The sequence below is a fragment of the Ovis canadensis genome, chromosome 25, assembly GCF_042477335.2.
Source record: "Ovis canadensis isolate MfBH-ARS-UI-01 breed Bighorn chromosome 25, ARS-UI_OviCan_v2, whole genome shotgun sequence".
NCBI classification, from domain to species: Eukaryota; Metazoa; Chordata; class Mammalia; order Artiodactyla; family Bovidae; genus Ovis; species Ovis canadensis.
The window spans coordinates 22,653,481-22,660,924 of record NC_091269.1 but is presented as its reverse complement, the minus strand read 5'-3'; the positions used below and the strand labels follow the sequence as shown (position 1 = coordinate 22,660,924).

The 7,444-nt window shown below is 42.5% G+C and overlaps 1 long non-coding RNA gene across 1 annotated transcript; it reads right to left on the bottom strand.

Moving 5' to 3' along the window:
• Nucleotides 1-5,106: 5,106 nt before the first annotated feature.
• Nucleotides 5,107-7,444, bottom strand: LOC138430420 (uncharacterized). Its single transcript, XR_011253162.1, has 2 exons — nt 6,209-7,444; nt 5,107-5,787 (listed from the first exon to the last, which is right to left on the bottom strand). It is a non-coding gene; the product is annotated as an uncharacterized lncRNA (long non-coding RNA).

Genomic DNA, 7,444 nt, shown 5'->3' with positions numbered 1-7,444 from the left:
GTACCTTGTGTTTTACCTTTTTTATTTCCTCAATTAATAATGATTTTGAGCTGCTTGGTATCATCTGCTATGAAATACCCATTAAAGTTTTTCACCCCTTTTTAATTGGTTGCCTAATTCTTTCTTAATGGCTTTTAGGAGTTTTAAAAATATTCTGCATTGAGTCCTATGTCAGTTAAATATATTGTTAATATCTTTCACTTCGTAGATTTCTTTTTCACTCCTTTATTCATATCTTTTGATCAACAAATGCTCTAAATACTAATGAGACCCAATTTGTCAGCCTTCTATACTGTTTTTGTATGTGTGTTCTTTAAAAAAAATTTTTGGTTTCTCAGGGTCTAAACTGTCTTCTCAGAGAAGGCAATGGCACCCCACTCCAGTACTCTTGCCTGGAAAGTCCCATGGATGCAGGAGCCTGCTGGGCTGCAGTCCATGGGGTCGTGAAGAGTCAGACACGACTGAGCGACTTCACTTTCACTTTTCACTTTCCTGCATTGGAGAAGGAAATGGCAACCCACTCCAGTGTTCTTGCCTGGAGAATCCCAGGGACCGGAGAGCCTGATGGGCTGCCGTCTATGAGGTCGCACAGAATTGGACACAACTGAAGCGACTTAGCAGCAGCAGCAGCGGCAAACTGTCTTCTAGAAATTTTCTGTTTATCTTGCCCATTTAGATGCACAATTCACTTAGAATTAGTAACAGTTTTGTGTGTTGTGTGAGGTAGGACTTGAGTTTTTTAATGCAGATATTCATTTTACATTCCCCTCTTCCACACGTGAATATTTATTGAAAAGACCGCCCTCTCCCCTCGCATAGCAGGAGCATCTTTGTCAAAAATCAAGGGCCCACACAAGTACAGGTTTGCTGAGACTCACTCAATCTGTCTACTTTGAGTTGAAGTAATGAACCAGTTAGAAATCACCACTGAACTGGTTAGAAATCACCACGAATGAGTTTAATGAGGTATTATTAGATGTCATTTGCTCGTGTCCTATTTTTGTTTACACTGGAATGCAAAGTGTGTCAAAAGTTGAAAGCTGCAAACTTCTGGCATTGTCTATTGTTTCTGTTTCCCTGAAACATAAATTAATCACCTGTTTTGAAAAAAGAATTGCCTAAGAAAAAGCACTTTTTGTGTGATGGAGATAATGAAATGAGGAGTGGAGAAGAGAATACTTTAGAATTTGAGAATTGTAAATCTCTAGATACAGTTAGATTAACAATTTTATAACTGAATTCTCAAGTTACTTAAAATTGCAAGTGACTTTTCTTACCTCCTATTTATAGCCAATAAATGTTTCATTGGCTATAGTCCAATGTAGTCACTGGCTTAAGCCCAATTGCTATTTTGCTGAGGCTGAATGTGATACTTTGAGCCCACCTAAATGCTCTAACTTTGTATCAGTTCATTTAATCTTCTCAGCACTGGAATACAACTCTTTCATCTGTCCATTCCCTATTCATTTTATAAACAAAGAATGGTAAAATGCAAAATAAATAAATAACTGCATGAGCCACGACCAAGAAGCAAAGATGGCAAAGTTCCTCAGATGGAGCCATTGGCGGGCAGAAGCAAGCTCACAACACCACCCCTGGAGAAGTCGATTGGGCAATATTTGAAGTCCCTTTGTAATTAAATGCATGCTATGCATGCTAAGTCACTTCAGCCACGACTAACCTTTTGTGACCCTCTGGATGGTAGCCTGCCAAGCTCCTCTGTCCATGGGCTTTTCCAGGCAAAATTACTAGAATGAGTTGCCATTTCCTCCTCCAGGGGATCTTCTCCACCCAGAGATCGAACCTGAATCTCCTGAATTACAGGCAGATTCTTTACCACTAAGCCACCTGGGAAGTCCCTGTTACTTGGAAGCAAGTAATTACACGCTTACTTTCAAACACGTCCATCTTCATTTGAAGTATTTACAAACAGGAGAGGCGTGGGAAGCCAAAATATCATGCCCGGTTGAAAAAGAAATAATCAGTAGGGGGGAATATCTTGAGGTGAAGACGGAAGACAGAGGGGTGCTGGAAACTGATTTTAAGGTTCCCTGGAGGAAGGAGGCCTTCAACTCTGATTTAAAAGTGGGAAAGATTTTGGTTTTAGTAAACAGTGTCTATAGAGTTGTACATAGATATATGTACATATGAATGAGTGAGTGAGTGAAGTCGCTCAGTCGTGTCCGACTCTGCGACCCCGTGGACTGTAGCCCACCAGGCCTCTTCATCCATGGGATTCTCCAGGCAAGAATACTGGAGTGGGTTGCCATTTCCTTCTCCAGGGGATCTTCCCAACTCAGGGATCGAACCCAGGTCTCCCACATTGCAGGCAGAAGCTTTAACCTCTGACACCAGGGAAGCCATAAAATTATGGTTAAATGGGTACATGTATACACAAACACACACTCACACACACAGGGGTTCCCTGGTGGCTCAGCTGGTAAAGAACCCGCCTGCCAAGGCAGGAGACTCAAGTTCAGTATCTGGATTGGGAAGATCTCCTGGAGAAGGAAATGGCAACCAGCTCCAATATTCTTGCCTGGAAAATTCCATGGCGGAGGAGCATGGTAGGCTACAATCCATGGAGTCCCAAAGAGTCAGACACAACTGAGTGACTTCACTTTCACTTTATTTGGAGTATATTTGCTAGTATGTAAGTAATAGTAAGATTGTACCTGTAGGGTATCATTTTTTTTTTAACTGAAGTGTAGTTAATTTACAATATTGTATTAGTTTCATGTCTACAGCAAAGTAATTTAATTTCAATGTATATATATATGTATAACTTTTAGGGTTCTTTCCCACTGTAGGTTACTACAAGATACGAGTATAGTCCCCTGTGCTATAAGCAGGTCCTTGTTGTTTATCTATTTTATATATAGTGATGTATATCTGTTAATCTCTAACTTATAATTTATCCCTCTGGTGCCCTTTCCCCTTTGGAAATCATTGTTTGTTTTCATTGTCTGTGAATCGATTTCTATTTTGTAAATAAGGCCTTTTGTAGCACATTTTTTAGATTCCACATATAAGTAATATATGATATTTTTCTCTAATTTGCTTAATATGATCATCTCTAGGTCCATTCATGTTGCAGCAAATGGTATTATTTCATTTTTTCTCTATGGCTTCTTTCTACATCTATGTACCAAAACATTAACAGTATACCTGAATAGTAGGAATTCAAGTGTGGGTTTTTTTTTTTTTCCTCTGAGTTTTCTAAACTATCTACAAAGAACAAGTATTACTTTAAAAGGAAGAACATCTAAATCAAATTTAAAATTATTGATTGGAAAAATAAATCTTCAGAGAATGTTGTATTTTTCAAGTAGAAAGACTCTGTTTAGGAGTAAAGAGACTTCTTCTCTGTAGGGAGAGACCCTAGATCTCTACAGGAAAAAGCCTTTACATAGAAAAGCTTGGTTATCACAAAGCCCCCAAAGCTCCACTCAGCACGTCATGTTCTGTTTTTTCATTTTTGAAATAAATTATATCTGGCTCTAAGGCTTCAAAAAGATGCAGTCATTTTCAGGGAGTCCTCCTTTCTTTTGGCCTTCTTGGAGTTTTTTAAAAGCCTCGTGGCTAATGCGGCCTGGGACAATGGAGCAGGCCTTCCAGGTTTCAGCCTTTGGAGACTGCATTCCAGAACTCTGGCTGCTGGGTGACATGGGGCTGGGAGGGAGACCCCCACGTGTGCCCTTCCCCCCTCTCCCCATCAGACCCTGCCATGGGACCTTATTACTTCCTGCTCCCTAGAGCAACTATCCACCCACCTTGAAGATCTCCACCATGAGACTTCCAACATTTCCAAGAGAAGTCAGATATCTATAATTTATGGGACAGTCTCCCCAGTATTCTAAGGTTGGCAACAAAATAAACTTTTTCTGGTGACTCAGATGGTAAAGAATCTGCCTGCAAAGCAGGAGACCTGAATTCAATCTCTGCATTGGAAAGATGCCCCGGAGAAGGGAATGGCTACCCCCTTCAGTATTCTTGCCTGGAGAATCCCATGGACAGAGGATCCTGGTGGGCTACAGTCTATGGGGAGGCAAAAGAGTCGGACATGACTGAGCAACTAACCCTCACACTTTTCAGAGAAGTCAGCCTGCCCAGAGGGTGAATTAGCCAGAATCCAGATCCTGGTGGCCCAGTGATCCCTCCTATGAGGGTTCAGTAGGCAATTCTGTATTTTCTCTTCTTTGCTGCTAAGTCCAAAGATCAAAACTGATAGCATTATTGTTAATTCTTCAGTAATTCACCCTGTCATAAAAGGGAGTATAGGAGCTAGTCTTCTATGTTTAAGGTTCCAGAGACACCTATATCATTATGTCTCAAATGGGGCTCATAAAGCCTTTGCCTTCCAGACTTTACAAGGCTTCAGGGAAGATCAAATGAGCTAAGAGCTGCTCTCAATACATAAACACACTGCATAAAATTGGGGTAATGCCCGGTGGGAGAAGAGAACAGACAGGGACTGGAGCAGCTGGGTGAGTGCTTTCTGGCCTGGCTACAGGCGCTGTCTTGGTTGGAACCACCCTTATTTTCTTCATACTTCAAATGACAGTTTGGGACAGGACACACAGCTAGACCATGAGGCTGGACAGGAAGAGGACCGTCCCTCTGGAAAAGCTGGAAGAATTTAGAAGGGTTCCATGTACACAGACACAGATCGCGGGAAGCATCACCCAGAAAGAATGAAGTCACAGTCTTAGCAGCATCGTTCTTTATGCATGAGGGCATAGTCATAGCTAATACCCTCATCTCAGTGTGGGAAGGTCAGCCAGGCAGGGCGCGTCCATTCTAGGGTGTGCAGAAGTATAGCATCATATCCATCACTTAGCCTTCTGGTCCTCAGACAGGTAAATGGGACGGAAGTGAAGCAACTAGAAATTCTGAGTATCATGTGCACAGATGCTTTCTGCTTGCTCCTTCTTTGTTGCTCATTAGCATTTCTTATTCATGATAACAGGCCACTAAACTGTGTGAGGAAGATATGACTGTTGTATGTGTGTGTGAGTGTGTGTAATTGTACATGAATTATAGATAGGGGTCTATAAAGGCTTCACAAGTCACACTCCACAAGTATTTTACATGTTTTACAAAGACTGAAAATTTTCAAAGCACTTTATTCTGAGTTCTTTCATAAATGATGTATTTTGATGAACATCAAAGTTTATGGGGTGGAACAAGGGGTCCCCCACGTATCAGAGGTCCAGGTCACAAATGCTGGCAAAAGGAGTCAAGTCTCTCTTGAAAGGGCAATTGGACCCAAGCACTTTGTCTTTTTCATGCCGCCCCTTGTACTTATTCATTGCAACCTATACCTTCCCACTCTTTGGGAAGGGCTGCTTGGGATGGAACAGCATTTCAAAGGATGTGGGGAGAACAGAGCAGCCGGGAGGAAGCCAAAGCCGTCAGCAGAGGCACAAAGAAGGCTGTCTGGAACAAGCTCCCAGGCTATGCTGGCAGGAGGCTACCCCCCACCTCCTGCAGGAAGCAGTGTGAATGACCCTGTTTGGAAATGCGCAGAAACATCTCTCCTGTGAAGCAGGTGGGCTGGAGCCACTTTACACCTTCCTTTTCACCCCATCCCCTTCCACAAACACTCCCAGACACACATAGGTACATTCATAGATACACACTTGCAAATACTTTCAAGTCCGGTGTCCTCCCAAAGATTCACCTGGTGTGGACAGCTGGCTGGCTCTCAGGAGGGAGAGTTAGAATAGAACTGAGCAGATGCTAGCCACAGGGAAATGCTGAAGGAGAAACACAGGACACACCAAGCTGGAGAGGGAGGAAGAAGATGCTTTAGAAATTGCAGTAGCAATCATGAAGTGTTACCTAAATATGTGTTATATATACCAGCTCCCAGCCAGAGATCTGAGGGCTTTACAAGCATCTCTAGAAGAGAGCTGTCACTTCCATTTTGACTGAGGAAATCCACTAAGGGAAATGATGCACTTGACCAAGGGCAACGAGTCATCCTGCTGGGACAAATGCTCAGGGTCCTTGCCCTGCACTATCTCCATTAGGTTGGTTCAAATGGCTGGGAGTCCAGCATGCATAGTGACCTCAAGCATCCCTACCCTGGAACCCTTCACCATTTATAGTGAACCACATGTCACAGGACGGGAGGTCTCTAATCAAGGGCTTTATCTTCAGCCCCACCCTGCTAAACATTTCTAACAATTTTTGTAAAACCAACCTGATTATCAAATTTGCAGCTGTCCGAAGTTTGAGGAGATGGCTCATTTCTTAGATGACAGAACTGCACTGTGACGAGAGAAAAAAAAAAAAAGCTGGAATGATAGATCCCAAAACTAACATGATAAAATTTTTAAGGAATCAATGTGAAGTCCTTAACTCAGGTTCAGAGTGTCAGCCTCACCTGTACATAATATAAGACACCAATGATAGGAATGTCTATGAAAAGGACCTTGAGCAAAAACTAAAACAGCATTGTAAATCAACTATACTTCAATTTAAAAAACAAAACAAAACAAAACAAAACAGAACTTGAGTGTTTAGTTGGCTCCAATGCTTATAGAAAAACTTCCAAGAAAACTAATTCAACCAAAGTCAAGTCCACTGATATGTATGGTGACATAATCATAGAAAAGTATGACTGTAGGTGACATTAGAGGTCACCTGCCCCAGCTTTACCATTACACGAAGTCTTTAGTGGTTGCATAGACTAGTAGGTAGGAAGGATATGAATTGGGTTCCACCTTGGATATCAACTCTAATTGATGAGAGGTCCCGGCCTGGAGAATTGATTTTGAGAAGGAAGTTATCTTTAGCACCTGCACCCCTTTGAAGGGAGTATTCGGAGTTCTCCCAAAATTGGCTCAGTCCCAGGGCACTGAACTGCCCAGAGGGTCTTCCTGACTGGATGCCTTCCTTGTCTGTCTGGCCTCCACCCTCCCTACCAGGGCTTCCTGGAATCGACTCAACAATAAGCCACTTGCACTCAAATCCTCTCTCAGAATCTGCTTCTGAGAGAGCTGACCAAAGCTACACAGTTGCCATCTCGACAGAACAAAGGAAACAGTCATCAACCCAGTGCTGGTCAGGTGACCCAATAGAGCGTTGTTCACCAGATCATTGTCGGACCACTAAAAACCCGAGGGCAGAGAGCAGGACTGTGAAAGGGTCCGTGTCCCTCAGGCAAGAAGGCAGGGCTCATATCCAAAAGGACACTAGGTCTGGAAAATAGAGAGGGTGGATCTTCAATGAGATGGAGGTAGTTTAGCCCTGACTTTGGTCCCACCATCCTTGGTATACAGGTCAGATCTGCCACTTGCCGGATGTGTGGTCTGAATCAGTCTATCCCTTCCTGTGACTTTGTGAATTAAAAGTGATAAATGCCCGAGTAAGCACAAAATCAGCACAAGCTATACATAAGAAAAATGACATCTTTAATCTTTTTTTTTTTTTAACT